The sequence below is a fragment of the Crocodylus siamensis genome, chromosome 1 (assembly GCF_052110815.1).
Source record: "Crocodylus siamensis isolate JL-2025a chromosome 1, ASM5211081v1, whole genome shotgun sequence".
Classification (NCBI taxonomy): domain Eukaryota; kingdom Metazoa; phylum Chordata; order Crocodylia; family Crocodylidae; genus Crocodylus; species Crocodylus siamensis.
In genome coordinates, this window is record NC_143395.1 from 363,749,421 (window position 1) to 363,764,990 (window position 15,570).

Consider the following 15,570-nt stretch of genomic DNA (forward strand, 5'->3'; position numbering starts at 1 on the left):
CTCTGAACCATTAAATCATTGGCTTGGAAGGGACCTCAAGGGTCACCTGGTCCAACCCCTACTAAAATGGAAGCATGCTTCTCCCTTTTTGTGGTAGGCTTTCAAATAGTGAAAGGCTGCTATCATGTCCCCTTAATTGCTTTACTTCCAACTTGAGGTGTTTGTTAATTCATATATAGAAAATGCATTCAAAACAGAGAATGTCATAAGAAATGCCATGTCCCCTATTGACAGCCTCCCATTGACCCATTTTTTGTACATCAGGCTGAAGAAGTGGCTGGCTGCTGGAGTGATCCTGACGTGTCTGGGACAAAACCCTGAGGTGCTGGGATGCTCCCAGAGATATGCCCTGGGTTTATGTTAGCTTGAGTCTCCCAATCTGTCAAATGGGAATGCCCAGAGTATTAATTTGCCCAGAAATCATAATTTATCATAGGTGCTTCAGTCAAATAACAGAGAAAAACCAAAGGGTTTATTCATAGAATCATAGAAGTAGGGTCGGAAAGGATCTTGTAGATCTTCAAGTCCGACCCTCTGCCTGGGCAGGAGAAAAAACTGGGCTCAAATGACTCCAGCCAGGTAAGCATCAAGCCTCTTCTTAAAGACCCCCAGGGTAGGAGCCAGCACCACTTCCTTGGAAGTTGGTTCCAGATCCTAGCCGCCCTGACTGTGAAATAGTTCTTATGGATGTCTAATCTAAACCTACTCTCCAACAATTTATGGCTGTTATTCCTTGTTATGCCAGGGGGTGCTAGGGGGAAACAAGGTCTCTCCCAAACCCTTCTGGTCCCCCCTAGAGCGTTTACAGACTTTCACCAGGTTCCCCCTCAGCCTTCTCTTGTGAACAGGGTCTGCCCTGTTGTCTCCAGATCATGCAGGTGGCCCTCCTCTGGACCCTCTCAATGTTGTCCACATCCCTCCTGAAGTGGGGCGCCCAGAACTGGACACAGTACTCCAGCTGTGGCCTGACCAGTGTTGCATAGAGGGGGAGGATCACCTCCTTGGCCCTGCTAGAGATGCATCTGTGGATGCATGACAAGGTCCGGTTAGCCCTGCCAACCATGACCTCGCATTGTCGGCCCATGTTCAGCTTGGAGTCAGTAATGACTCCAAGATCCCTTTCTGCCTCCATGCTCTCAAGAAGGGAGTTTCCCATCTTATAAGTGTGCTGCTGGTTACTACTGTCCAAGTGTAGCACCCTGCACTTGTCAGTATTGAAATGCATCCTGTTTTTGCTAGCCCAGCCCTGTAAGCTATCCAAGTCTTGCTGCAGTCTTTCCCTCCCTACTAGTGTGGATTATCATTCCATAATAATTATACTACCTCTACAGCTAAGCACCTGTTCCAGAAGAAATTTATTTTGTCCATGTGGGAGGCTCTTCTGGCCAATCTCCATATAATTCAGTCATGGGGAACACCCTACAGGCATGCAAAAAAATGCAGGTGAGTCACTTCCCTCAGCACGGGGCCAATGACTGCACCATGCTGGAGGGCATTTTTTCTCTCTTCCTATCCCCTTTCTCTTTGTCTCATATGAGATCCCTTGCAATTCATGCAGTTAACCTCTCTCTATTGAAACACATCCTGTTTTGTTAGCCCACCCCTGTAACCTATCCAGGTCTTGCTGCAGTCTTTCCCTCCCTACTAGCGTGCTCACCTCACCCCAAATTTTGGTATCATTAGCAAATTTAAACACCCTGTGTTTGCTTTTCACCCCGTCGTCCAAATCACTGATAAAGAAATTGAACAGCGCAGGCCCAAGGACCGAGCCCTGGGGGACTCTGCTGCCCACTTCTCCACAGGTCGAATATGACCCGTCCACCACCACCCTGTGAGTATGACCCTTGAGCCAATCTGCAATCCATCTGACTGTGTAGGCATCAATGCCACAGTCGCCTAGTTTTTTAATGAGGATGGGGTGGGAGACGGTGTCAAAGGCCTTGCTGAAGTCCAGAAAGACTACGTCCACGGCGACACCTGCATCCAATGCTTTCGTGACCTGATCATAAAAGGCAATCAGGTTGGTCTGACATGACCCGCCCCTAATGAAACCGTGCTGGTTGCCCTTGAGCATCATCCCTGAAGCTGGCCCATCACAGAGGTGCTCCTTGATAATCTCAAAGAGTTTCCCTACGATTGAGGTAAGACTGACGGGCCTATAGTTGCCCGGGTCCTCCCTCCTCCCTTTTTTAAAGATGGGGACCATGTTGGTTATCTTCCAATCATCTGGCACCTGGCCCGAGCACCACAAGCACTCATAAAGCCAAGCCAAGGGCCCTGCAAAAACCCCTGCTAGCTCCCACGACACTCTGGGGTGGAGAGCATCTGGACCCACTGATTTGAACACGTCCAGCCCCTCCAGAAGCTCTCTAACCCGGTTCTCCCCAACCTGAGGTCTGGAGGCGTTCCCCTCGAGTCCGTCTTGCATCATGGTGGGGAAGTCCCGGTCCCTGCACAAGAAAATGGAGGTGAAGAATTGGTTAAAGAGGTCTGCTTTCTCCTCTGGCGCAACTGACAGATTGCCCAGAGAATCTTGCAAGGGCCCCACATTTCCCAGTGCTTTCTTCATCCCCGCTATATATTTGAAAAAGGACTTTTTATTATCTTTGATTTTGGATGCTAGTCCTAGCTCTATGTCTGCCTTAGCTTTCGTGACAGTCCTCCTACAGGCCCGAGCAGAGGGGGTATACTCCTCTTTGGAGATAGAACCCCCCTTCCACCTGTTGTATGCCGTCTTTTTGGCAATCAGGCATTTGCGTACACCCTTGGTGAGCCAGGGGGGCTTTCGGGCACTCCTTCCCCCCTTGCTTCTTGTTGGGATGGTCACCCCTTGGGCCCTGAGTATCGTCTCCTTAAGGAACGACCACTCATCTTGGGCACTGAGTTCCCCTGCTCTTGAGAACCCCAGCATCTCTCCCACTAATCTCAACTTGTTGAAGTTGGCCCTCTTGAAGTCTAGGGCTACCGCCTTGCTGCAGGCCCTTGACACCCTGCGCTGGATGATGAATTCCAGCAAGCAATGATCGCTATCACCCAGGTGGTGAAGAACCTGGAGGCCCCTTACCAGGTCATCGCCTGTGGGCAGGACCATGTCCAACAGGGGATTTCCTCTGGTGCACCTCCTGAATTAAGTGGAGGTCCTGCATCTCAGCCAGGAACCTTCTGGAACAGTCCGACCTGGCTGACAGTTCCTCCCAGCAGATGTCCAGGTAATTTAAATCACCCATTACAACTACATCCCTTGCCTTAAGTGCCTCTGCAAGCTGGCCTGAAAATTCCCGGTCCAGCTCCTCCCCTTGGTTGGGGGGTCTGTAGTAGACCCCCACTGTTAGATCCCTCTCCCCACGGCCCTCTTGTATCTTGACCCAGAGCACTTCAGCCTGCCCCTCCTCTGACCCCATTCTGCTGGCAGAGGATGTGTATTGCTCCTTGACATAGAGCACCACACCCCCACCTTTCCTTCCTTCTCTATTCCACCTGTAAAGCCTATAATCCCTAATGCTAACTGCCCAGTCATGGGATGAATCCCACCATGTTTCTGTAAGCCCTATTATGTTTGGGTCTGAACTGGCTGTTCTAAGGGTGAGTTCCTCCTGTTTATTCCCCATACTATGAGCATTGGTATATAGGCATTTAAGGCCTTGCCTAGCTGTGTGTGCCATCCCCCAATTTGGGAGACTGTGTGGACCCCTGTTTCTTATCTGGGCACTCCTTGCATTTGTCACCTGTCTTGCTCAGGTGGTGTGTCCTCATCTTCCTGCAGCCCCCTCCCCCGGTGAGGCTAGTTTAAAGCTTGCTGTACGAGATCAGCCAACCTGGAAGAGAAGACACGTGTGACCGCCGGACTAGAGTCCTCACCCATAAGTGGTTTACCTTTGGTAGGGGGATGCCACTGCTCTCACAGGATTACTACGGGATTGGAGCAGATCTCTTACTGCCCAGTCCCTGCCTTAGTTCTCACCCACCACGACTTGATGTTAAGTTCAGTTAAGGTCGGTTTGTGGGGTGCTCTGCAGCCCAGGATCCCTCGGCAGTCACGTCGCGGGGCTCCGCCATCCCTGTACCCCAGCCTCACGCCCTCTCTAGTGCCTTCTCTTCTATGGGTCAGACCTCCTGTTGGTGGGCTTGTAGTTCCCTTTTGCCTGGCCTGGCCTTATTGGATTACTTGCGAGCCAGTTTACCCCGTCCTCTCCTTCCTACGTCCTGTTTGACCCTGCACTGGGTCGCAGCACAGGCTGGGCCTCTCTAAAGCATCCTTGCTCCTATCTTCATGAATACGTCACCTCAGCTGTTCCTGCTGAGGTACCCTTTTAACTGGGAAACAAACCTATAAACAACTTTAAAGACCAGCTCCTCAGCCCTTTACTGGCTGAGGATCCTATTCGGACCTCTCCGGGTCCTTTTGGGCAGTATCTAGCCCCCAACCTCCCCAGTGTACCCTTTAGGTTTCTAAACACAGCCGGCTGGCAGCAACCTCCATCTGACTACACCCTCTCAGGGCTCTCCCGGGTCTTCGCCCCCTCTTGCAGGGTTGCGTCCCTGCACCGCCACCCCAGCACTCAACCTGTGGGTCTCGCTGGCTCCAGGTCCGTATCCCGAAGGTCCCTCGTTGGCTGTTCTTCCAGCTTCTCTTTCCTCGTGGACCGTCTTCAGCCACACTGCCTGCCTCTGCTTGTCTGAAGCCCCGCAGCGGCTGTCGTTGCTGTTCTCCCCTCCGGCTGAGCGGGTCGTTGCCCCTCCCTGGGGCTGTCCGCCCCTCTTTCTGGGGAAGCTGCCGCCTGCTCTGTTCTGGGGCTCTCCGCCCCTCCTGCTGCTGGACCTGGTCCCAGTTCCTCTTCCTTTCTTCCGCGGCTGGTTTTATCCTCACCAGCCGCCTGCTCCTGATGATGTCATCTTCTGGCCGCGTTTGTATAAAAAAGCGGCTGGTGTGCTGCGCGGGCTTCTCCGCCGGTGCCACGTTCTCCTCTTCTTGTTGTGCCGGTAAGTCCCACTCTAGCTCCCCGGGACAACACGCTTGCCTTTAGGAGAGAGGTGAAGCCCATCCCACCCCAGCAAGTCTCGTGCCCAAAAGCATGGGTCATTATCAAGGAACCCAAGGCCTGCCTGGCGGCACCAACTGTGTAAGCGCCAGCTGACCTTGCCAATGCAGGCCCTGTGTCGCCGTCCCCGCCTACCCACCGGAAGAAGAGAAGAGAATACCACCTGCACTCCCGTCTCCTTAAGCTTGTTCCCCAGCACCTTGAAATCCTTCATAGTGTGGTCAGGGTTGCCCCTGGCCACATCATTTGTTCCCACGTGGAAGCCTCCCCATAGTTTTGCTGTCCATAGTTGCTTATTTTATAGATGGGTACTGGTCCGCAGGTCGGATGTAGGCCGGGATCCTCTCCGTGATGTCTCTAACCCGAGCCCCAGGTATAAAGCAGACCTCTTGCATCATGGGGTCAGGCTGGCAGATGGGACCTTCCAGTCCTCGTAGGATGGAGTCTCCGACGACGAGGACCTGGCATTTCTTCCTGCTGGTGTTCGCTCTCTGCCTATTCTTTGTCATGTGGGGAGTAGCATCGTCCCCGCCAGAGGCAATTTCTCTGTCTTTCTCCATCACAGCTGCCAAGGCGTCGAACCTGTTCCCCAGGTGAACCTGGGGAGCTACCACCACTTTATGCCGAGCAGCTCTGGATTTGGACACCTTCTTCCACTCCTGTGTTGGATGCGTCTCCTGTGGGGGCTGTACAGTGGGCAACTGGGCCTGCAGAGAACAAAAATAGGCATCAATTTCATCCTCTGCATCCCTGATCCCCCTCAGCCTGCTCACCTCAGCCTGGAGCTCCCTCACCTGCTCCTCCAGGGCCCTAAGTCATGCACAGGAGGGACAGGCAAGGGGACAACCAGCCCTCCCCCCGGACCCCACCAAGCCCCCCCACACAGACAGGGGGGCAAGGGGCTGCCAACCCCTCCATGAGCTCCATCAGGGTGGAGGCCTCATGAAAAGAAAAGTGAACACATGCTTTGACAGCAGAATATGGTAAAATAGAGCTGACAGCAATGGATAAAATCCTTAACCTACTCTTGGATTACCTCCTAGCTCTCATAAAATTTCTAAGAAAATCCTCAGGGGTCAATCTCCCCAGAGTCATAGCTAACTCCCTCCACCAAAGTCCCCCAGTCCACCTCTCTTCAAGGGGAGCCCTTTCCTGACTGTAATTCCCTCCAGAACATTTCACATTGCACCCCACTCCCACCCCCCAGAAAAACATCTTGAGCATCTCTGACTATGGTCCCACGACAGCCTCCCCATAGTTTTGCTGTCCATAGTTGCTTATTTTATAGATGGGTGGCAGTGACTGTGAAATGACAGAGTTAATGACCCTAAGGCTATGATTCTCAACCAGGGTGCTCAGGCAGAAGTCAAGGGAGAATTTGGCCAGTTTAATTTTAATGTTACCTTGCACATGACCTCAAACTATTATAGAAGGACTTCTTGCTTGGCTAAGTGCTTGTGAACTACCTGTCCGCTAGATGGCAATATAGGGGCCCAGCTGTACGTAGGGAACAGCAGGGAGACATCACATTTGTTATATTTCTATGAGGCCAGCTGTTATTCCACTGATGTCACTCCTTCCTTGTCTGAAATGCTCTAGTACCTCGACAGAAGAGAGACTTTGCTCCTGTGTCTGGTAACTGATGTGACCTTGCTGGGCTCCATGCCAGTAGGACTCAGAAAGCCAGGGTGCTTAAACTTTCCCTTTTTAATGACTGACCTTTTTTATTGAGATGTTGAGTCTGAAGGGTTTGAGCCTGCTCCATTAAAATGTAAAGGAGTTTTGCCTTTGACTTAGATGGGATTGTGCTAGGCTGACAAACTCTGTCACACAAGTCCTTTAACAGTTTCTTAAAATGACATTGTCCTTTGAAGATTGTCAAGGTGTTTGCAATATTTAAATAAATGTAGGTCTGTACATTTAGGGTTGTATTTGAGACAAAAAAAATTTCAAAACTCTAGAACTCTTGGTTCAGAGATGATACCTTACATTAGACCAACTAAGAAATAAAAAAAAAAATTATCTTTCTTGATCTTTCTTTGCCTAGTTTTAGGTCGTATGGCCTTAAAAATGTCATTCTAAAGTGTTTATAGATTAAAGAAGATAGCGAGAATATTAGATGCAGTTTTGGAAACCTACTTTCTGAATTGCAGTCAGGTAAAGTGAGTTAATGAGGTGAGTCAGTTAGAAGATAGAGCTGCCACTTGTTTTATGGTTAGCTTCAAAGACTAATTTGTTATTTATGATTTCCAAATGGGATTTTGTGATTCATTACATATTTATGCCCACCTTCTGCTAACATTAAGGATGGACCTGAGCTGCCATGGATATAAAAGTCTTAAAGTTTAGGGCCACCCATGTATAACATGGGGGGGGAGAGTTATTTTTCAGTTGCTGGTGTATATATATTGCATTATTTTGGGTAGACTAAATTATGATTGTGAATTGCAAGATGAAATTTAGAGTGCTGGGGAAAGAATTTGGGCCAAAATTCTTTGCAATTGATTACATACGGAACATACACTTCAAACAAGATGAGGCAAAAGAGGGGCTCTGGGCACCGCACTTCAGGAGGGATGTGGACAACATGGAAAGGGCCCAGAGGAGGTCCACTCACATAATCAGGGGGCAGCAGGGCAGGCCCTACGAGGAGAGGCTACAGGACCTGAACCTGTTCAGCCTCCACAAGAGAAGGCTGAGGGGGGATCTAGTTGCCAGTTACAAACTAGTCAGAGGGGACCAGCAGGCATTGGGGGAGTCCCTGTTCCCTTGAGCACTCCCAGGAGTGACCAGGAATAACGGTCACAAGCTGGCAGAGGGTAGATTAGGCTAGATATCAGGAGGCGCTACTTCACAGTCAGGGCGGCTAGGATCTGGAACCAACTTCCAAGAGAAGTGGTGCAGGCTCCTACCCTGGGGGTCTTTAAGAGGAGGCTGGATGAAGACCTTGCTGGGGTCATTTGACCCCAGTACTCTTTCCTGCCATGGCAGGGGGTTGGACTCGGTGATCTGCTCAGGTCCTTTCTGACCCTACAAACTATGAAAATCCTTCTCTACACAGCATGTGCAGAGGAACAAAGAGAAAATCCTGAGGAAGTGGCTAGACAGGGAAAGCCATGGTTCCTCTCTAGTTTTGTGAGCACATGGAAACCCATCTGTACAACCGTAATGGAGCTGGACATCCATAGGTTTGGAGTGGGAGAACAGGTGGTCCCATTTCTTTTCAGGATAGGGACTCCAGTGTCTTTGCATGGCATAATAAGCTTCATGGACCATGATGTGTAAGGTGTTATGATTATTTTCTTTTTACTTGTATTGTACTAAGTAAAACAGGGGCCTGTCTCTAGGCCAGTCTAATCATTGGCCTGCCCACCTGTTTAGGGCAGTCCACCCACCTGACTTTCCTGCCATGCCCTTGTTGCAACTACATAGTTGTTCCTAGGTGAGAGGCTGCCCATTTAGTGTCCTGATGCCAAGGACATCATATATGGCTGCATACCAACCCTACAGTGTCCCATGCCTCACAGATGGCATCCAATTCCACTATTACTCCCCCGGCCCTTGAGCTGAGCCACCTTCAGCCTCCTCCCCCTCATTGGGGCTTCTGGGCCGTACACCTCTTGGGCCTCAAGTGTCTGTTGACATGCCTGGACCCTGCCTCAGACCCCATTCAGTTGCCCTGGGCCCTATGCTTTTCTGCTGGGGTGTCCTCCCCTAGCCTTTCCCTTTCACAAGGTCACCCACAAGGCAATGGGGGCTGAGGCTTTCTGGTACCCCATACTCACCTTTCACTAGAGAGGCACAGATGTGGCATTTCCTGGAAACTGCCCTGTCACAGGCAGCCCCACCACACCAGCAAACTCCAGCAGGAGGTAGTTTTAGGTCATTCCCCAGGACTAGGAACCTCCTCCATCCCTATAGTTCCTACCTGTGACCTCTAGGCTGCTCTGGGAGCAGCAGATCTCCAGCTGGGCAGTGATGTTCCTTGGTCTCCCTGCAGCAACTGTCAGCTTAGCTCCTAGGGCCTGGGCTTATAGTGAGGCTGCCCAATCCTCCCCCAATCTAGGGGCCCTCTTGCAGTCATGTGACTGCCTAATTAGGCCTCACCACACCTGCTGGCTGCTCCACAGCCTGCACAAAACTTTTGAAAGGTGCCCTGCCCCAGTAAGGATTAAGGAATGGCTCCTTTATGTGTAATGGTCCTCTCCTAACTTCACAGGCATTATGCAGAGTGCAAACCTTGCTTCGCATACATAAGTAAGATGTGGGGCATGGTACATATGGCTGTGGGAGAGCCACTGGATCCTTTCCCTTTGAGTAAGGCTGCAAAAGGGGCTGAAATAAATTCTTCCCAGCAGGTCTGAGCCTGGGGGAGGATCTCTGTCTCTGCACTTTGACAACCTTCAGTCAAGCTGATCACAGCAGGAACTGCACTGAAGATTTTTGGAGCACTATGTTTGCTCTGCTGGGATACTTGTTTCAAAATGTTAACTTGGATGAGTCGTATTAAAAACAAGTCTATCCCTCATGGTTGCCAGTTGCTTATGTATCTTAAAAATTCTGTGCTCTTTCAATTACTGTGACTGCTTTGGTTAGGAGCATAGTGTGAGACCTTCTTGTATAGTTCAGAGGTCATGATCCTTAATTTCAGACTAGACAAGGGCTTTGAACCCTGCCTGCTTGGGGGTACAAGTCCCCCAGGACTGTTTTTACAATAAATTGTTTTTGCATAAGTGTCTAACTCACTGCATTGTGGACCTCATCTGGAAGTGGCTAAAAGGCCAGCATGAACTCTAGCCATAAGGTTGGACAGCTTAATGGTATTAGAGAGTGGTGCAAAGGATACAGCATACACCTTGGAGGGAATAAGGAATTTCTGTGTTCTTAAACAGGTTTCCACCTTGGCCTTTCCAAGGAAGTTTGGAAAGATGTTCTCCAGGGAGAAGAGTGATGCAGCAAACTTGTTTGCTGATGTAGATTCACATTTGGATCAAGCACTGTAAAATCAAAATTGACGTCATAAAGTTGAAACCGGAGACAATTTATAAACGTGGTAAGTGCGAAACATTGTAACTTGAAATGTTGTAGGTTGAGGACTGCCTGTATATGGAATGTCCCCAGTAATATAGCAGAAGATAGAGAGGAGCAAAAGAACACAGAAGAAAGAAAAAGATTGTGTGGCACATGAATTTGTACCATAGCAGAAAGCAAAAGGTATCGCTAGAGTACAACAGGATTATGAAAGCAAAGCAGCCAACATAGCATGTGAAACACTACATTTGTATAAACTTGCTTGTTCTTCTGTTGATGCATTACTTGAGCCTTTTTTAATTAATCTGATAAGTTGTTGAGGTTGTCTGGAATGGGAGACAAGAGGTTTGACCACAGATTTGCACAGGTACTTCTCATAAAATGGTAATTTTCTTAATGTTAACTTGTGATTAATTCAGTTTAATTATCTACTCTCTTGAGCTTTCTCTCTCAAGTGCAAATGTCATTTAAAGGCTTTGGCTTTTTGCCAAAATATGTGAACACATGCCTCACACAAGACTAGCACTGGCAGAAAAGCAGACCCTTCTTTGGTTCACTAAATAGCCTTTCTCCTTCTGGATACAAGGACTCGCATTTCAAATTGTTTTGCTAGAGTCTGTTACCAGTACAAATTACTTAGGGGCAGATTTTCAAGGGGCACACTTTTTATTTGTGAGTAGTTTGTGTTTATTAAATATGCACCCACAAAAAAGAATTTAAGATAATTTTTGCATCTGGAGACTCACATCAGGTAAGCAGAAGTCCAGATGTACTGACTGATGTTTGCAGTTCATTGTTGAGGATGTAAGATGAAAACCCTAAACACAGAGGCTAGGTCTTCTGAATGTTTTGATCCTTTGAAAATGAAGTCCCTATTGTTCATTTACTTCATCTCTGTCGGTATTCACCATTGTCAAATCACGGTTTTATATCCTTTGTATTCTTCCCTGAATGTGCTTATCCAATTAATAGCTTTATTTATTTCTAATTTAGCCCTCTAATCAATTTCTGTGTATTCTCCATGATTAAAGGCAAAAAGCATACATATTTTCCCTGGATTTCCTGCCACCATTTCTTGCATTCTTGTTCAGATATTACCTGCAGTAACTGACATGTTAATCTATTAATGTAAGCACAGAGGTGTAAAGCAGAAAGTAAGAAGTTTAATTTTTAATGGGCCAGTGCCGAGTATGCTACAATAAGGTCAAACTATTTGAGCCTCTGATCAGGAGAGGTTTTTGGAATCAAGTTTTGGATCTGGCAAAGTCATTCCATCATGTGGTACAAGGGGAAAAGTTCAGGCATTCACACATGATTTTGAACAGCAGGGAACAGGGGAACTCTCTCTCCTAAGAGATGAGCATTATTGTATAATGTTTCATTTTGACCTCTCCTGCCAAGTCCTGAACCTTTCAAAGTTAATGTTCTGAAACACTTCTTTCAAATCTTAATGTAGTGTGTAGGTAGGGGGAAAAAGCTACACCTGGAAAAAAATCAGATAAATAGAAGCTCTACTGAGCTGGTGGTAAGAAAAAAATAATCATAAGCTCGAGAAGATTTTAAAAATGAACCATGCTTTTAGGCCTTGATTAAACTAGGGCAGGGGTTGTCAACTGGGGGTGGGGGGTACTGGAGAAGGCCCTAGGGGGTGCGTGGGGATGGAGTGCCACCATGTACCATCCCACGCTGCTGCACAGGCGCCACCCACCTGGCTGGACATGGGGAGCAGGAGAAGCTTGCACTTGGCAGCTGCCGCTGTTCCACATTCAGCTGCGCGCCACCCCTCTGCTCCACCTCATTCCATGTCCGGCCGCCAGTGGTACACTGCTCCAAAACCCCTACACTTGGGGAATCAGATGCACGACATCTCGCTGATGCCACTCCACCTAGGTTAGCAACAATGTATATGCTAATGCAGGAAGAGCACAAGTATTTTTAACATTATGTCTTTTAACCTTAAGTAGGTCTTGTCTGGACTATCATTTAAAGATGTATTATTTACTACAAGGTTACAGGACATATTTTAAAAGTCTAGTGGATACATATTTAATACAGTATGTGCTAAAATAGTTGAATTAAAGCCCGGAGGTGGAAACTATGAACTAAAAATGAACTATGTTGCCTGTTCACACTAGGCTTGTACAACCTATCTAATATTATAAAAGCCTTAGTCTGTCTGTCTGTCCGTAATGCTTTATTCTCACTCTGATTGGTTGTCTGAGCAGTAGGGCTGTGCAAAGCTTCAGTCCCTGATTTGATTCAGCGGAGATTCAGCCCGATTTGGTGGCTGAATCTCCAAATCTGAATCAAATCAGAGGACCCTTTAATTTCTCCAAATCAAATTGGAACCCACTGAATCGATTCGGTGGTTTGGTTGGACACAGATTTAAATGTTTTTTCTACATACCTCTAGGCACCAGGCGGCTCATGAATGCTGCAAGGCTGAGGTGTATGGAGCGTCCCACAGGAGTGCACAGTGCACAGGGCCCCCTCTGCACCTCCCCAGCTTAGCAACTGGTGCTCCTGGTCCACTTCCAGGTTCACCACTAAGCACGTGGAGGGCCTCCCTGCGCTCCCACAGCATTCACAAACCACACTGGCACCTTGAGGTATGTAGAAAAAAACCCAAAACATTTAAAGCTGTGTATGTGTCTGAATTGCTGATTCTCCGAATCAGCATTGAATCTTCAGATTCAGATTTGGCCAAATTGAATCAGGGACAGTGACCCAAATCAATGAATGGAATCTGATTCAGGCTGAATCCTAATCTGAATCAAATTGGGCCTGCTTGGGACACCCCTGCTCAGCAACCAATTGGAGTGCTCTGCACAGACAGAGACTCACGGAGGAGTGCTGCCATGACAGCGGGGATTGAGGCGCTGGAGGGGGGAGGCAGTGGTGCTGGCCTTACCACCCCCAGCCCTGCTCCTTGGAAGTGGCAGCAGCATGGGGTCCTGGCAGTGCAGTGCTGGCATCATCCCCCACACACAGCGGAGCACCACCATGACAATGGGGACTGAGGGGCCAGAGAACGGGGGTGAGCCCAGCAGTGCTGGCCTTGCCCCCCCTGGCCCTGCTCCTTGGAGCCAGGGGCTGGAATGGGCCCCCCCTGCCCCACAACAGCCGGCAGGGAGGGGGAGGCAGCGGGAAAGAGGGAAGGAAGGGAGGGGAGTGGGAAGGGGAGGGAAGGTTACTGGTGGCTGCAGCTGCCTGTGGCCACTGCCAGCCACCCACCATGGCCACCACCACCATGTGCAAACTCCCCCCTGCCCCATTCCTGGGAGGTGGCAGCGGCGGTGGTGCAGGGTGGCATGGCAGGGGATGGTGGGGTGCACGGGTCTGCACCCAAAGCAGCAGGGGGGAACCAGACCCAAAATGACTGGGGGGGAGGTGGGGAGCGGATCTGGACCCAAAGCAGTGGTGGGGGGAGTGGGGGAACAAGCCTGGGCCCAAAGCAGCAGGTGGGGAAGGGAGGGAATGGGCCCAGACCCAAGGTGGCGGTGGAGCAGGGGGGAGAGAGAGACGCAGGCCTCTGTTCCTGTCCCCCCACCCTGTCATGCTTGATGGGCAATTTCCTAGTTAATTAGAATTTACTAGCTAGCATCATATAGCAATGCAATTTTAAAATCATAGGGTAGTGACTTACTGGTCCAAATTTTCCTACATTACATGCAATTTTAATAAATAAGATGGTGACAGCTGTTTCCCTCATTAAAAGAACAAAAAGAGAAGAGAAATTACTCATGAACTGGAATCTGGATTAACAATTACAGTCCATAGTCAGAGTTCACTGGTACTTTATAGTGAAAGGCAAATACCTCTGAACCTGACAAATTTGCTTTGGCCTTGCTAGCTGTATACAAAGGCAGAACAGCAGGTGAGAGGAAAGAGGAAGTGGTGTGACTGTTTCTTGGTAACCACAGGATGCTGTATATGAAATAGAAGAGAGAAAGAGAATAAAGAAGTTATTTGATTTAAACAGGCTGAGGCAGGGATTTTTTTTTTAAACTTCAAGAATATTTTAATTGTTACTGGTACAAAATGGCAAGCTACAAATCTGTGGTACATGAGGGCAGAATGACCAGGTCATAATGACTTTAATATTGGTATTGTATTCTGATTTCTCCCGTTAATGTAGATATAACTTTCCTAACAAAAGAGTGCCATCTACTTAAGGCTAAATCCCATTTCACTTTATGTACCTAAATGGTATGTACTTACATTCATAACTGCAGCTTTTGGCAGTGACATGCAGTATGGGAATCTCTCTCACCCTGTGGCAAGTTAGGATTTTCTGTGCACATATCTTCCAGAGAAGTAGCTCTCCCAAATTTGAACTGCCTCTGCCACCCCACAAGAGGGCTTAAATTTATACCTCCTGCTCCCCAGCAACGTGTTCTAAGAGCTAATCCACAGGATAGGCATTGCCCAAGTTTTCCCTCCTACCTCCCTCTTGAGGTTGGCCCACTAGGTAGCCAAGAGAGCAACAGAGCAAGCCAGATGGTCTGTGGCTTAGTGAAACTGAAGCTGGAAAAAAGGAATGGGACCCTGGGTTTGAGGTTGAGCTCATGTTCCCAATGGGGCAGAAACTTTCTGAGTTCTATTTATTCAATTAATGCAAAGTGTAGTGGGTCAGCTTTCAGAGTAATCATAGGGCTGGAAAGGCCCTTATCTGCAGGAATAATTCTTAAATCATCTTTGACCAATACTTAGCCATCCTTATCTTGAAAGACTCTAGTGAAAGAGATTCCACAGCTCCCCTGTGCACTCTGTTCGGCCTTCCTATTCTAACAGTGAGGAAGTTTCTTCTTGCAAGCTAACCAAAATCTACTTTGATGCAATTGATATCCATTGCTTCACGTCCTGCCTCTGCAGCAAGGGAAAACAGTTGTTTTCTTTCTTCTTTATGGTAGCCTTTCAGACATTTGAAAACTGTAATCATGTCCCTCTTTAATCACATTTTCTCTAAGCTAAACATATCTAGATCTCAACCTTTCCTCATATGACTTCTCTTGCAAACCCTATAATTTTGGTCACTAGTCTCTGGACCCTCTCTAACTTCTCTACATTATTCATAAAATGCAGAGTCCAGAACTGCCCACAGTATTGTAGATAAGGCCTAACTAGCACTTCTTCTCTGGTATACTTCATTTTTGCTGTACACATGAGAAGGTGGTCAGCAGTCTGTGGTGCATCACTACTCATATATTGGACTGTCCTTTAAGTCAGTCTTATAGAGTGTGACATTAAAGCATCCAGTTCCAGAGTGAATCCCATTTAGTTCAGTCCAGGAATTGCAGGGGAGCTTGTACCCAGGTGGATAAGGTGTTCTGACCTCCCCTGCACAGTGTCCTATGCCTCACAAATGATATCATAAGTAGTTTATAACTCCAGCCTGAAGGTGGGCCAAACTCTGCCCCTTGCTAGACCTCCTTTCACATTCTACTCTCACACTCTACCCCCTCTCACAGGACCTTTCACACAGCCCTGCTCCATGAGC

At 48.3% G+C, this 15,570-nt stretch overlaps 1 long non-coding RNA gene across 1 annotated transcript; it reads right to left on the reverse strand.

Moving 5' to 3' along the window:
- Positions 1 to 450: 450 nt before the first annotated feature.
- On the reverse strand, positions 451 to 4,700 carry LOC149874979 (uncharacterized). Its single transcript, XR_016438894.1, has 3 exons — positions 4,565 to 4,700; positions 3,726 to 3,815; positions 451 to 2,450 (listed from the first exon to the last, which is right to left on the reverse strand). It is a non-coding gene; the product is annotated as an uncharacterized LOC149874979 (long non-coding RNA).
- Positions 4,701 to 15,570: the final 10,870 nt, after the last annotated feature.